Source organism: Chiloscyllium plagiosum, chromosome 13 (assembly GCF_004010195.1).
Source record: "Chiloscyllium plagiosum isolate BGI_BamShark_2017 chromosome 13, ASM401019v2, whole genome shotgun sequence".
In the NCBI taxonomy this organism is placed as follows: Eukaryota; Metazoa; Chordata; class Chondrichthyes; order Orectolobiformes; family Hemiscylliidae; genus Chiloscyllium; species Chiloscyllium plagiosum.
The window spans coordinates 29,514,140-29,530,760 of NC_057722.1; the positions used below are offsets into that span (position 1 = coordinate 29,514,140).

The following is a 16,621-nucleotide window of genomic DNA, read 5'->3' on the forward strand; positions in this document are numbered from 1 at the left end:
GCCACGCCAAGTACAATGACATTGTCAAAAAATCAGAGTCTCCTCACCTTCCTTTGATATTCAGTGGGATTACTATTGCTAAAATCCCCACCATCTATATTTTGGGAGGTCAGCATTGACCAGAAACCTAACTGGACCTGTGATCTAAATGCTGTTGCTAAAAGCTGCAAGTCAGAAGCTGGGAGAGTGATGCAGATTACTTTCCTTGTGACTCCCTGAGGTCTTTCCACCATTTACAAAGCACAAATCTGGATTGCAATGAAATATACTCTGTTTTCCAGGATAAGTGCATTTTGACTAGCACACTAGAAGCTCAGTGCCATCCAGGGAAAGCAGTCTACTTGATTGGCAACCTGTTCTAAGCATTCACTCCTGCTGCCACTTGCACACAGTGGATGTTGTGCATTATCTGCAAGATGGGACGCAAAGGTCAAATCAGTTTCTATCGAGCATTTCCAAAGCAATTTTCTAATAAGGTTAAAAATGGACAACCATCTGATGAAGCAACAGCGCTCCGAAAGTTAGTGCTTCCAGATAAACCTGTTGGACTATAACCTGGTATTGTGCGATTTTTGTCTTTGTCCACCCAAGTCCAACACCAGCACTTCCACAACATGACTTCCAATAAGGTCACATTTTAACAATTGAAGATTAGCTTCATCACAGATGCTAACAAAAAAGCATTCAATCAAAATAGCATATTTGGTTTATAATTATTAAAGTTTGCTAATTATAGATGACCATATTGTATACATATAAAAACCAATGTTTTTAAAATACATTGAAAAAATGTTATGCAGTTATTCAACCCATATTTCATCTGAGGCATTTTCAGTTTGTGAAGCTTAACCTGGAAACAGCAAAAGCACAAGGCGAGTGCCTTGAAGCGTCCTGGTCGGCTGTTGCACTTTCACTGTGCAAATATTGGGCCCAGGCCATTTCGCGTTACCAGGGTGATGGGGATTGGCTCATAGAGGCTGCAGCTGAGCAACAGAGGCATCACCACCTGGTTTAGGGTCAGGGCCAGGCTTTGAGGAAAGTGAAATGCTTCTCAATAGGGATTGAATATAATATGCAACAGCTGAGTTTTCAGCCATTTTCCCCATATTCCCTAGTGATAGAAGACTTAACGAAGCAACCACAGACAGGAGGCCATGACATGGAGAAAGAGAGAGAGAGTACAAGTTGAGCTTGGCAAGGACAGGCCCAGATGCTGCCTGAGCCTCAGTGTCCATTGAGGCCTCAGTGTCCATTGAGGTCTCAGTCTTGAAGGAGAGCAAGTTTGCAATTATGAAATTGCTGTTTTTATGACCACTGCTCTGGTGCCCAGAAGAACAATGACAGTAGGGTCACTCATTTTCTTATGTACTACACACCAGGCAGAGAAGAATAATGCATTTTCATTTCAATTTGGCATCACACTGTTCCTATATTTGCACCTGTGATCTAATGTGGGCAAAATGAATGAGGCTTTGCCCCTGGGGAAAGAGTGCTTTCGCATTTTAAGCAAAAGCTTTACAGCGCACACTCAGACTAACACCTGTCCCATATCTGCATTTCTTTGTGAAAGTATATTTCTTGTTGATATTGGTTCAGTAAAGTGGACCCTTCATAGAATCCCTACAGTGCGTAGATTTAAACCCATATTTCTCTTGGCGAACCTGCACATCCCTGGATACTATGGGCAATCTAGCATCGCCGATCCACCTAACCTCACATCTTTGGATTGTGGGAGGAAACTGGAGCTCCCAGAGGAAACCCATGTAGACACGGGGAGAATATGCAAACTCCACACAGACAGTCACCTGAGTTGGAATCAAACTGGGTCCCTAGTGTTGTGAAGCAGCAAGTGCTAACCACTGAGCCACCGTACTGCCGTGCGGTACTTAGGGATTTTCAATTCACTCTTTTTTTCTGTTCCTCTTTGATGTTTCAAGCAGAAGAGAAGTTATGGAAGCGAAATGTGAGGCAAGGTAACTTTGCTACTGTATCTCCAATATTTCTAATAGTTAAAATATTTTGGGTCATGGTACATTTCACATTAGTAAATTGTGCCACACAGCACAAATCTGCCACACAGCAATTGTTTTCTCAGCAGTTTGCAATCTTCATTAAATATGTCTTGAGTAGAGAGACATGTTTCACAGGAAGGCTATTCCAATTATAGTTTTATTTGTAACAAATTAGATTTATCAAACAGTGCTTGACTATTGAGAAATTATGGAATAAATGCATTATGTAATGGGTGGTGGGTGTTTATTGTTCTGTATGCTGATTTAATAACTGCTTGCTGTGGTTGCAGCATTACTAATCGTGGGTTGGATAGTCGCAACAATGAGCAGGAGTTATTGAGTAACCTGAAAGGGATTCTTTGTTAAAGTCATTGCCCATGTATCCACGAGCTGCATTCATCAGGTTTATCACATCATGGTATTGAGTTGACTTTGATTTTTATGAACAGAATAAAGTATTAGCTTGAGTTCCTTCCAGATTTTTGCTTCTAAAAATGACATGCTTTCCTAGTTAAAACTATAATGTTTTTTTAAAATCAGACTAAAGCCATTTGCTCATGAACACTGTATGAACGGCCCTACTTTCTGGAAATCATAAATACTAGAGGCATAATAAGGATAATTTATACAAAAATAAGCCTCAAATATGAACTCTTGCCTGTATGTGTGTAACTTTTTTTTGTCTTAGTCAAGGGAAAACAGAAACTGCGATGTGCTAACAGATCTGCTAATCTTTTACCCCTTTGAGTTTGCATAGTGCTGAGTTTTGACTGAAAAAAAATGATGATGTTAGGGTCGGTAGAGCTGGAGGTGTGGGGGAGTTTTTAAGTCTTAGAAATCAGTCCCTTGCTCCCAACCATCCCATCTCTGGTTTTAACTGAAGGCAGAAGATGACTGAGTGACTGACATGACCAAAATAAGTGGGTTTCAGCTTCAGATAGGATAATGAAGTTGCAAGCTCATTATCATGCAGATTTTGGATTTTTATCACTTGATCGCCTTGCCCCTGAGGCCTCTGAAATGGCCCCACCAGCAGACCTTGCTAGAAATCAAAGCACTAGTCCATGATCTCTCCATCCCATGCCCTGACCTCACTCACCCTGTCCAATGTTTCAGAACCTCTCGCTATAGCACAGAATCTGACCTCTTCCTAGCCATTAAGTTCTGAGCTCTCTGACCCCTAGGAATATTAGCCCTCAATCTCTGCCACCTCCTCCAGCTGGCCATTTCTGCTGCTGACCTGATAATTCTGTGGCCCATTCCCCATCCAACTGAAGACCCAGCTGTCAAACACTTAAACCTGACAGCATGGAAAGACTAAATGGTGAGTTCTCCACCAGCACCATGTTTCTGATCAACCAACTGCCAGCAGGTTATATCATTGGAAATTTTGTCCATTCAGTAGCTAACCTATAGGCTGGGAATTCACTGTTTACTGCAAATTCTGGCCTGATTCACTGATAAATGGGTGATTCCAAAGTTTACAAATCTCTATATTTTTGTTAATTTGCTCATTTGTGGTATTAGCAGTTCTTGCTCCACAGTATGTTGTTAAATCATTCAATTTTGGATGGAAAGAATTCTTTAGGATTTCACCTCGCATTGCATCCTGCGATCCTAATGTTTTATAACGTCAATAAGAACAAATTACAACAGGGATCCACTTTAGTCTTTGTGAAGATTAAATAAAGTGTGCATTACTTCATGGATCTTAACGGTTTGCTTTTTAGTAAAGGTCTTGCACAATGATATTCTGAAGCCTTTGAACTTTGCAGCGCAAAAGGCAGATACCTGTTCTGTTGCGTCTGTATCAGTATTTTGCTAAAGCAATCCAGAATTAATCCCAGTGCCACAATTTTTCTATTTAACTTTGTGTCTTTCTCTGTTTCAAATAACTATCCAATTTTCTTTTTAAGGGATGAAATAATCTCTGCCTAAACTACTCCCTTTGGTAAAATATACATGCTGCAAGAACAGTCTATGTAAAAATATTTCTCAAACCATTTCTTTGCTCCCTTAGTGATACTTTTAATTTGTTGACCCTTTGTCATTAACTCATGAACCAGAGCTAATAGAACTTCCCCATTCACTCCTGTCAAGATTTGTCATCACTGTAAAGTCTTTCCAGATCATGTCCTTACCACAAATCCTTGCCGTTACCAAAGCCACTTCTTCGCAGTTCTGTAATGGAAGATCAGGTTTGTTTGATAGTGAGATTTTTCAATGAACTTCACTATGTTAAAGGTGCTATGCAAATTCAAATTGCTGCTGTTGTTCGTGGTTTTGTTCCAGTGAAATAGTTTTCATAACTTTCTGACAGCATTCTGGTGAATCTGTGCTCTGTGCTCACTTTAGTATCCATTCCAGAGTCAGGCACCCAAAACTGAAAAAGGGTTGGTTAATTATGGTCCATCCAGTATCATGTAGAAATGTGCATTATATCTTGAACTGTTCGACTCTTGATTCTGTTTAGAAAACCCAAAATTCTATTGTTTTCATTATATGGCTAATCACATCTTCAGTAATTAAATATTCCATTTATCGACATTTGTCAGCGACTGTCTATTAAATGTTAATCTGTGTTGTGTTTTTCTCTCTTTTTTTAATGCAATCATCAGCCTGTAAGGTATAGGACTAAAAATAGTCCGTTCACACTATCAAGTCTGTTCTGCCATTCGCTCAGATCATGGCTGATCTAATAATCCTCAATTCCACTTTCCTGTCTTTTCTTCATAATGCTTGATTCCCTTCCTTACTAAAAGTCTCTCTATCTCAGCCTTGAATTTACTTAACATCCCAGCCTCGACAGTCAGAGATGAAATTCCTCTTCTTAGAGTGATAGAGCTATACAGCATGGGGAAAGTCCATTAGTTCTGGTTCATAAGTTAATGACAAAGGGTCAACATCTTTGGTCCAACTCGTCCATGCCGACCAGATATCCTAAATTAACCTAGTGCCATTTGCCAACATTTGGGCCTTTTTCTTCTAAACCTTTCCTTTTCATATACTTATCCAGATGTCTTTTTAACAGTTGTAATTGTACCAGCCTCCACCACTTCCTCTGGCAGCTCATTCCATATGCACACCACCCTCTGCGTGAAAAGGGTGCCCTTGAGGTCTCTTTGATATCTTTCCCTTCTCACCCTAAACCTATGCCCTCTAATTTTGGACTCAGCCACCCCTGGGGAAAAGATCTTATCTATTCACCATACCTGTGCCCCTCATGATTTTATAAACCTCTGTAATGTCACCTCTTAGCCTCCAGCACTCTAAGGAAAACAGCCCCATCCTATTCAGCCTCTCCCAGTAGCTGAAACCCTGCAACTTTGGCAATATCTCTGTAATTTTGTTCTGAACCTTTCAAGTTTCTAAACATCCTACCTATAGCAGAACTTCCAAACCAGAATTACATGCAGTATGCCAAAAGTGGCCTAACCAATGTTTTATACAACCGCAACATGACCTCCCAACTCCTATAACAAGTGCATTGACCAATAAAGGAAAACATACTAAACAACTTCTTCACTATCCTTTCTACCTGCAGCTCCACTTTAAAGGAAGTATTAACCACCCCTCCAAGGCCTTTTTGTTCAGCAACACTTATCATTATGTGTATAGGTCCTGCCTGATTTGCCTTTCCAAAATGCAGCACCTCACATTTGGCCCATCTGATCAAGATCCTGTTGTAATCTGAGGTGATCTTCTAAGCTGTCCACTACATCTCCAATTTTGATGTCATCTGCAAACTTAATAATTATATCTCCTATGTTCACATCCAAATCATTGATATAAATGTCGAAAATCAGCGGACCCAGCACCGATCCTTGCAGTGCACCACTCGTCACAGGTCCCCAGTCTGAAAAGTAATCTTCACCACCACCCTCTGTCTTCTACCTTCGAACAAGTTCAGTATCCGAATGGCCAATTCTCCCTGTATTCTGTGTGATCTAACCTTGCTAACCAATCCACCATGCAGAACCTTGTCAAATACCATGCTGAAGTCCATATCGATCACATCCACCGCTCCGGTCTCATCAATCATCTTCGTTACTTTTATCAAAAAACTCAAGTTAGTGAGATGTGATTTCCCATATGCAAAACCATGTTCCCTGACTTTTCCTTACCAACTTTTTAAAATCATGGTACCATGCTATCAACCTCCAGTCTTCTGGCACCTCACCTGTGACAATTGATGATACAAGTATCTCAGCAAGAGGCCCAGCAAACACCTCCCTAGCTTCCCACAGAGTTCTCAGGTACACCTGATCAGGTCCTGGGGATTTATCCTCCCTTATGTATTTTAAGACATCTTGCACCACCTCCTCTGTAATATGGACATTTTTCAAGATGTTAGTATTTATTTCCCAAGTTCTCTGTCTTCCATATCCTTCTCCACAGTAAACACTGTTGCAAAATACTCATTTAGTATCTCCCTCATCTCCTGCGATTCCACACATAGGCTGTCTTGCTTAGGGGCCCTATTCTTATGCTTAGGGGAGACAGGTCGCCTACTTGCGGAACGTTTCAGAGAACACCTTTGGGACACCCGCACCAACCAACCCAACCGCCCCGTGGCGGAACACTTTAACACCCCCTCCCACTCCGCCAAGGACATGCACGTCCTTGGCCTCCTCAACCGCCAGACCATGGCAACACAACGCCTGGAGAAAGAGCACCTCATCTTCCACCTAGGAACCCTCCAACCACAAGGGATGAATGCAGACTTCTCTAGCTTCCTCATCCTTCCACATATCACATTCCCAACGCCTCTCCCCCAAGTCCCTCCTCCCTACCTTTTATCAAACCCTGCTTGGCACACCTTCCTCATGCCTGAAGAAGGGCTTATGCCCAAAACGTTGATTCTCCTGCTCCTTGGATGCTGCCTGACCTGTTGCGCTTTTCCAGCAACACATTTTTCAGCTCTGATCTCCAGCATCTGTAGTCCTCACTTTCTCCCTTTGGGCCCTATTCTCTTCCTTGTTGCTGTTTTGTCCTTAATGTATTTGTAGAATCCCTTTGGATTCTCCTTAACCTTATTTGCCGAAACTATCTCATGTCCCCTTTCTGCCCTCCCGATTTCCCTCTTAAATATACTCCTTTTGCCTTTATACTCTTCTAGGGATTCACTCGATCCCTGCTGTCTATTCCAGACATATGCTTCCTTCTTTTTTTCTGAACTTCTTTAATCATCCAGCATTCCCTACACCCACTACCTTGCACTTCACCCTAACAAGAACATACAATCTCTGGACTCATTATCGAAGGCTTCCCACTTTCCAGTCTATCTTAAATATGCAATTCTTTAATCTCACATTGTGCACCCTAGACCAAGACTTTCCCACAAGGGGAAGCAAATTTCTAAATCTGACCTGTAAAGTTTCATAAAATTCTTGTATGTTTCAATAAGTTTGCCTCTCCTTCTAAACTCCGTTGAGTACAGGCTCAACGGCTCCTCATAAGACAGTCTATGATACCTGATATCAGTCCAGTGAACCTTCTTTCAATTGCCTCCGATGCCTATATATCTTTACTTAGATGATTGGCCCAGAACTGTTCATTTTATCCCAGTGCGGTCTGACTAGTGCCTTTATATAGTTTTAGCAACACCTCCCTACTCTTATATTTCATTCCCACAGTCCACTATAATCCCATTCTTAATGTCTAACTCTTTGACCAGTCATACTCTCGGCTCTGGAATTCCTTCTTAACTGTTTGTGACTTCAGCTCCTTCACTTCCTTTGAGCTTCCTGAGAAACCACTTTTATAAATCTCACTTTTGGTTGGTTCTTCAAATATTTACTTAGCTGGCCATCCATTTAAGTTGGATTGCAAATCTGTATATTGCTTTTGGACCTTTGACAGTATTAATTACAATATGAATGGAAAAATGTAATTGTTGCTCAATGCTTACTTACTTAAAAGATAAAACTTTAAACTGCTCTATTAGACACAGCAGAATGGTTGTATCATTTGTGTATTTGTCTTTGATCATTTAGTTTCTCTATCATCACTACACTATTAAAACTCATTCCTCCCTTAAAATTAGTTTCAGACTGGGAAACAGCTGATGGTCTGTGTTTGCAGTGCTGTTGAGTGCCATATGTTCTGGAAGCAAGTTGGTCTCGATTTTCCTGGGCTTTTTCCCTGTTATGCTATCAGACTCCAATCCTTCAAGATTTATTGTTCCTATAATTGCTGTATATACAATCCCAAATGATGCTAAACACTACATTCCTAACTTCAACTACTGCACGATATATGCCATCTTTTATGGCCTGCAATTTTAAAAAAGTTAATGCATTGATAGTAGAGCATAACACGAAACCAAGGCTGCTCAAACAGTTTTCATATAACAATGGACAGGGTTGTCAAAATGCAAGAGTACAAGCTAATGCGAGGTTCTGGTGTTAGGTTGTGTGGTGCATCGTCACAATTGTGCTCCTGACTCTGGGAGTAACACCACAGCAGCACATATATATATGCACACACACAAGTCCCACCCGCTCCAGAGGTGTGTCAGAACATCTCTGAATAGGCTGATTTGAAATTCGAGTAAGTTTGTTTAAAAGAGGCAATACAAACTGTCACACTTTGTCCTTGATGCTGTTCTCCAATTAGTACAGATGTTCTGGTGTGAACAGCAAGGATTCCTGTTCTGTTGATATACGTTTAGAGGCATTAAATATTGTAAAATAACTCATGATTTTTTTTAAAATATCCCTTTGAGAATTTAGACAGTGAAGTTTCCTGACAAAGGCTCATTAATAATCCATTGTTGACAAAAATGCTCAATACTGTTCCTGTATAATATACACAGTTCTATTTTCTGTTATCTACTACAGATACATTTCACAGCCTAGAGTGGAGAGCTTGCTGTCATTAATCCTTCAGGCAGGTATTCCCATATGTTAACTGTAGTGGGTGTCCTGGCAATGATTAAATGCTTTGGCACATTTAGCCATGAGAACAAATCAACCTACTTGCATATTTTGTATGTCAATCTATTGTTTGCCATCTGAAGAATAGCCAGCAGTAAGTTAGATAAATTGTAAGCAATGCTGTTGCCATAAGGGTCTCAATCTCTTCAGAGACACAGACTCTGAAATGAACATCAGCCCATTTAACTAAATGTTGGCCAGCATGATGTGCGAAACATGGAAATTTATACCCAAGGGATATCTAATAACTGAAAAAGAACAATGCTACTTTCCAATGCTTTAGAACATAGAACAGTACAGCACAGTACAGGCCCTTCGGCCCTCACTGTTGTGCCGATCTTTATCCTACTCTAAGATCAAACTAACCTGCATACTCTACATCCATGTGCCTATCCAAGAATCGCTTAAATGTTCCTAGTGTATCTGACTCTACTACCACTGCTGACAGTGCATTCCACACACTGTTGTGGAGAAAATATAGAGAATCACCAGGAGATGCAGAGAGTTCTTCAAGAAGTAGGTCTTTTATTTGCAAACAAAAAATCATGACACTGAGGAAGCAGATTCTCGAATGCCCACGAACCTCAGGGTCCATGGATTTTTATATATTTTTAATCATGTTTCTGTTAGCTGATCAGCATGTCCAACTAAATTGATCAAAGTACCTCACTCTAGCTACACAATAAACCAGTGATGTTAGTTCCCATTATCTCTTTAGTTGGACATTCTTCTTAATGTTATTCTAATGTCACGGTTAGATATTTATTGCTAACTCTGCTAGTGATCTTTCCATTCCAGACTAACTTGTCATGATAGATATTTAGCTATTCCATCTGTTACAATAGTCTCCTGTCTCAAGCTGACTCTACTAACTATTAATTAGATATTTTAATGTCATGTCCCAAATATTTATTGTCCCAATCCTGTCATAATAACACTTAACAGAGAAACTTGCTTTATTACTTGTGTTATCTCATCACGTCATAGTGACCTTTCAGCCTTAACCTTACTCTGCTAATTGGTGTAAGAATGTTCCACTATAGTTATCCCATCCAGCCTTCCACAGAACACAGATTGCCAGTGGTCTTCATGCTTTAACCCTTCCCATGCTTTCATGTTCTTTATTTTCCATAGCACCCACCTCTCTCTGAGTAAAGAACCTATCTCTGACATCTCCCCTAAACCTTCCGCCAATTACTTCCAAATTATGTCCCCACATAATAGCCATTTCCACCCTCGGAAAAAGTCTCTGGCTATCCACTCTATCTATGCCTCCCATCATCTTGTACATCTCTATCAAGTCATCTCTCATCCTTCTTTGTTCCAGTGACAAAAGCACTAGCTCCCTCGACCTTTCTTCATAAGACATGCCCGCCAATCCAGGCAGCATCCTGGTAAATCTCCTCAGCACTCTCTCGAAAGCTTCCACATCCTTTCTATAATGAGGCGAATAGAACTGAACACAATATTCCAAATGTGGTCTAACCAGGGCTTTATAGAGCTACAGCATAATCTCACTGCTGTTAAACTCAATCCTCCTGCTAATGAAAGCCAACACGCTGTATGCTTTTGTAACAACCCTATCAATTTGGGTGCAACTTTGAGGGATCCATGGACGTGGACCCCAAGATCCCGCTGTTCCTCCACAATGCCAAGAATCCTGCCTTTAACCCTGTATTCTCCATTCAAATTTGACCTTCCAAAATGAATCACTTCACACTTTTCCAGGTTGAACTCCATCTGCCGCTTCTCAGCTCAGCTCTGCATCCTGTCAATGTTCCATTGGAATCTGCAACAGCCCTCCACAACTCCACCAACCTTGGATCATTGGCAAACTTACTAACCCAGTCTTCCACTTCCTCATCCATGTCATTCATAAAAATCGCAAAGAGCAGAGGTCTCAGAACAGATCCCTGCAGAACACCACTGGGTAACCAAGCTCCAGGCTGAATACTTTCCATCTACTACCATCCTCTGTCTTCTATGGGCCAGCCAATTCCATATCCAGAATCACCCTGTATCCCATGTCCCCTTACTTTCTGAATGAGCCTACCATGGGGAACTTATCAAACAGCTTGCTAAAATCAATGTACACCACATCCACTGCTCTACCTTCATCAATGTGTTTTGTCACATCACCAAATAATTCAATAAGGCTTGTGAGGCATGACCTGCTCCTCACAAAGTCATGCTGACTATTGCTAATCAAACTATGCTTTTCCAAATAATCATAAATCCTGTCTCTCAGAATCATCTCCAATAATTTGGTCACCACCAACATAAGACTGCTCTGTTAATTCCCATGGTTATCCCTATTCCCTTTGTTGAACGAGGGAATAACATTTGCCACCCTCCAATCATCTAGTACTACTTTGGATTGTGGGAGGAAACCCAGGCAGACACAGGGAGAATGTGCAAACTCCACACAGACAGTTGCCCAAGGCTGGAATCAAACCAGCAACCCAGGCGCTGTGAGGCAGCAGTGCTAACCACTGAGCCACGGTGCTGCCCTGTTTTGTTATTCTTTCAGTTACACTCAGTGAGTCATTCCTGATATAGTGAAATGTCTGACAATGTGAAATTTCTCCTGATTAACAAGATTATGTTACCAAACAGAGTGTATCTATACTTTGTAGAATACCCAGCATAATCTTGAATATTTGTGGCGGCGGCAATTCACATGTTGTTAAAAGTACATATGTCAAATCATATTTTATTTGCAAAAATTCTAGTAGTATAAGGAATAGTCCTGAGGTCTGCTCATACTTCCTCAAATAAAATCTCATTCAGTTGGAGATGATTTCACCTATAGACAAAGTTATAGAGTCTGTCCTGTGCTTCTATGGTAGAAAGGGATCTGTTTGCAAATAGTCTTTTTGAAATGCCTTGTGACAGAATGGTCCCTCCTGCAGACTGTGCTTTCATTATGTGACATGTTCTCTTTTAATGTGATGAAGTTTTATTAATTGTAAATGCTGAGATGTGAAAATTTAAGGTAGCTCAAGATATGTTACACAAAAGGAAATGAGAAAAAAAGTGCCATGCTTTAGGAACACTGATTCAGATACTTTGGTTTCTGATGCATCTACCTAAGATGTACAAGTTGTGATGTAAGGTGTATCATTTATAAATATTAACATCATTTTTTAAAATTGAATTTCAAAATAGATGTAATTGGGTGCAGGCTTTCCTTTTCAAAAAAAAAGGTCGAGTCCTTTTGGAACAGTGACTAAATCCAACATTTTGTCGTAATGTTGGTGATGGCAGATCCCTATGATGCTAATGAGACAGTGCTTATACTGTTGTGTTTATGACAGGAAGAATACACAGGGAAGGCCATTAGCTTTATTTTCAGTTCAGGAGAATCCAGGATGAGCAAACTTTTCTCATCCAGTTCCAAAGACTCCAGGGTTGAATTTAGAGGCAAGTTTAGTTTCTCTCCTAGAAGCAGCTCATGGAATAAGTCACTTCAGCAGAAGGCTTTAGCTTGTAAAACTTTGAAACCAAGAGATTTTGGTTAGAAATCTGTAGGTTATTAGAACTGAGAAATGTTTAGGCTCTTCAATTTGTGAAAAGTTCGCATTAGCAAATTTGGAAAAGATTTATCAAATTACCCTTTATAGTCCACAATGAAGTAAGTTAGTTTTGCTATGTGTTTTAAGGTCATTACTTAGATAGCTTGTTTTTTTTTCAATTTCTTCTCATTTATTGTTAAACTAAGTCTGGAGCCTTTGGTGAATATGTCTCTGTGACTAGCCACCACATTAATTATCTAAGTAACGAACGAAACAAAACAATTTCTATTAAGGCAGATTCATTTTGGTATCTGATTTGTCCATTAGTACCATCAGCTGGGATCATTATAAAAGGCAAGTAAATAATCCCACATTTTAATACAATCGATTGTCTTACGTACTGTAAACTTTGGAATGAGAGTATTGGATTAAATCAAGCAGCTGTTTTCTACTGACCGGCTAAGCCCTCCCTGATGAAGGGCCTATGCCGAAACATCAATTCTCCTGCTCCTCGGATGCTACCTGACTTGCTGTGCTTTTCCAGCACCACACTCTCAATTCTGATCTCCAGCATCTGCAGTCCTCACTTTCTCCTCTTTGAAATGTTTTAATTGGGTGACCTACATATAGGAATTGGGTACAATTAAACGCTTGCATGTGATGCTACTTTTCAATTTTAGGCCTGTTATGTTTTTCTTTGCTTGATGGAACTGAACATCTGTTAAAAATATTGAAACTCAAGCAGATTTTAAACACTTACACCCAGATATTATTGGTATTTTTGTGTAACTGATATACCCAGATATAATCAATGTGGCTTATTTCATGCAGTAACCTGAGAATACAACTTAGAAAACCCATATATATTACATCAGCTTCAAATAAAGTCAAGCAACACCAGTTCTGTAAATTAATCTGGCTGGAGATTGGGTTAAACTTCCACTTATTTTACCCAAATCATGAGAGGTGTTCGTTCTAATAACTTCTGGCATCAAATAACGAAAATGGACTATAAAAGTCATTTGAACATTAAATTTCTTGTAAAGTCTCAAATTCAGGAAATTTATTTTTTCAGGAACTAATTTTTCTTTTCATCTTTTTTGTTCTAACTCCATAACCCAAGTCCCAACATAATTAAGAATTAATTCTGTTGCATATCTTTCTAGGATATGAAACAGCTGTTAAATTTGTAAAGGTCCAATAGAAACTCCGAATTTCAAGTGATTGTGGCAAAGCATTAGAATGTTTATTTTGCAAATTACCCAACTGTGCACCTCCCTTTTTCCTCTTGTCATATTATATGAATGCAGTTTTCCATTCCTTTGAGTGTCATGAGCAATTGCAAGGTAGTTAGGAAAATATGGCAAAAATGAAAACAAGATTCTTAATGCTGAGAAAGAAAATTTGATTTCCCCCTTAAGGTTTCAACATTAAGTTCAGAATCTTGCTAATGAGTGACAACTATCTTTATTTATATCTCATTATTAGCTAGACTCTACTCATCTTCATGCCTCTTCCAAATTTCCTCTATTTTTCCCAAGAAACTTGCTGGCACCAATAATCAATGTGAAAGCGAGAGTGGCAACCTGATGGCAGCAGCTTGCCACCTGTTTTTTCGGCCTTCATCTAACTCTATTTTCATAAGACCATGAGAGGTACAAGGAGAAGTAAGCCATTCACACTATTGAGATTGTGCTGCTATTCTGTGAGATCATGGCTGATCCATTAATACACAGCTCCACTTCCCTGCCTTTTCCTTAGACTCCTAGATTCCTTATTGATTGAGAATGTGTCCATGTCAGCCATATTAGTGGCAAAAACATTACATTCTGCTTCAACCAGTGGCCATGTCTGAAGATGAAAGGGCATCAGTCCCTAGTGTGGTCAAGGAGTACTGTAGTCAGTCAGGGTCATCACTGCAGTTGGTCACTAGGTTCATCCAGTTCTAACCCAGAGGTTTGGCTACAGTTATCCCTATAGGTCAGGTACAGCCAGTCTGGGAATTGCAGCTATGTCACCTGGAATGCTCCCAAACTTCAGTCTGGGAGAGCAGGTGGGCCACGTCTTCCTGCCATGAGACAGAGGGAAGATCTGAGTATGATGACAGTGGATGGAAGAGAAGTTAGTGGTCATGATAAGCAGAAGAGTTGATAAAGGTGTCCCCAGTGAATGAGCAGGAAACACAGAGGGCATGAAGGCTTTGTCATTTGAGAAGATGCAGTGGTTCAGAACCACTGAGTGATCATCATGCTTGTAATAGTTAGAGTTTTAATCCAAGAGCCGTGATTAGATGGGTGTGGTAAGATTAAAGTGATGACCCTGTGAATACATATAAGACAGCAGAGCACAGAATCAGTAACCTTCTATCTGAAAAATATCTCATTGTAGGAACATGGGAACAAGAGTAGGTCATTCAGCCCTTTGAGCCTGTCCCACCATTCAATGAAAGAATCATACAGCATGGAAACAGACTGTTCAGTCCAACTGGTCCATGATGAACATAATCCCAAACTAAATTAGTCCCACCTGCCTGTTCCTGGCCTATATCCCTACAAACCTTTCCTGTTCATATACCTATCCAAATGTGGTTGAACTCTATGTACCTGCCATTGGCTCATATCCCTTAATCCTTTTGCTGAACAAAGATTTATCTATCTCAAATTCAGAACTAACAAATGATCTTGCGTCAGCTGCCACTTGTGGAAAGAAGTTCCAAGCACCTACCATGTTTTGTGTGTAGAACTGATTCCTTACATCTCTCCTGAATAGCCTGGCCCTAATTTTTCACATATGCCTCTAGTTCTAGAACCCCTAACCAGTGGAAATACATGTTTTTTTCTACCCTGCCTTTTCCTGCTTAATATCTTGAAGACTTCAATCGGAACAATTCTTAACCTTCTAAATTCTAGAGAAAACAGACCTAGTTTGTGTGATCTGATCTCATAGTTAACCCCTGACAGCCAGGTGTCATTCTTGTAATCTTACATTGTACTCCTTCCAAGGCCAATATTTCCTCCTTTAGGTGTGGTCCTCAGGTCTGCTGACTGTACTCTAAGCCATTCCTGATGAAGGGCTTTTGCCTGAAACGTCGATTCTCGTGCTCCTCGGACGCTGCCTGACCTGCTGTGCTTTTCCAACACCACACTCTCGACTCTAATGTCCAGCATCTGCAGTCCTCACTTTCGCCTGTACTCTAAATAGGGTTGAACCAGTATTTTGTCTAACTGCAGCATAACGTCCGTGTCCTTGTATTCCAGTCCTCTTGATACAAAAGGTAGCATTCCATTGGTCTGCTTGATTATTTGATCTGGGCTGCTGTTGGGTCCATGCTGGCTATGACTGGTAGCATGTCAGTCAGTCAACAGGAAGAAGCATTGCCCTTCTTTTCATCACCCCTTAGATGAAGCGGGATGTCAGCTTCCCTCTCTGGGCCATGTCCTCAGCAAGATGGTGGAGCTCCGGAGTTTGAAAGGCAGTTCCTTGCTTGCAGTGTCTGAGGTGCTGTGCAGGTGGGGTTTGAAATGGCAGCGTAAACCTCTCACACTCCCGGCAACGGTACAGCCACTTCTCCTGCTGCATAATTCCATGTAAAGAGTGCCACAGAGACCAGTTGCATCATTGATGTGATGAAGAGTGGAAGATTGCACGAAGAAATTTGACATGGATTATGGTGGACTGGGTACCATAGATCTCGTTTGAGAAAACATTTTGCCGAAAGAAGCGGGAAAATTCAGCTCTATTTTGTACTCCAAACAGTTTATGGAGATACGCATCACTAAATATTCCTGTAAGCAGATTTCATATCCTGTTCAAGCTGAGATAAACCTTATTCTGATGTATTTAAGTCAGCAAATGTGTTACAGATATTGGAGGTCGTAGCATGGTCCCAACGTTTCTTCCCGCTCAGTCGAATGGAGACTGATATGATTGCAAAGAAAAAATGGTGTTTATAACACCTGCAACATTGTAGCTAATAAGAACAGACAAAAGACGGGTTTTCTCCTTTATTTTGAAGATAAGAAAGCAATTCAGCACCACTTTCTGAAAGATAACTAACGGTGGTCAATAAATTTGGCCTAGTCATCAATGCCCATGTATCACACTCTCTCTCTCTCTCTCTCTCTCTCTCTCTCTCTCTCTCTCTCACACACACACA

The 16,621-nt window shown here is 40.5% G+C and overlaps 1 protein-coding gene across 2 annotated transcripts in view; it reads left to right on the forward strand.

The window, feature by feature from the left end:
* The window catches only part of schip1 (schwannomin interacting protein 1), an 809,528-nt gene that overhangs the window by 722,630 nt on the left and 70,277 nt on the right, over positions 1–16,621 (forward strand). The gene's annotated exons all lie outside the window — the stretch shown is intronic.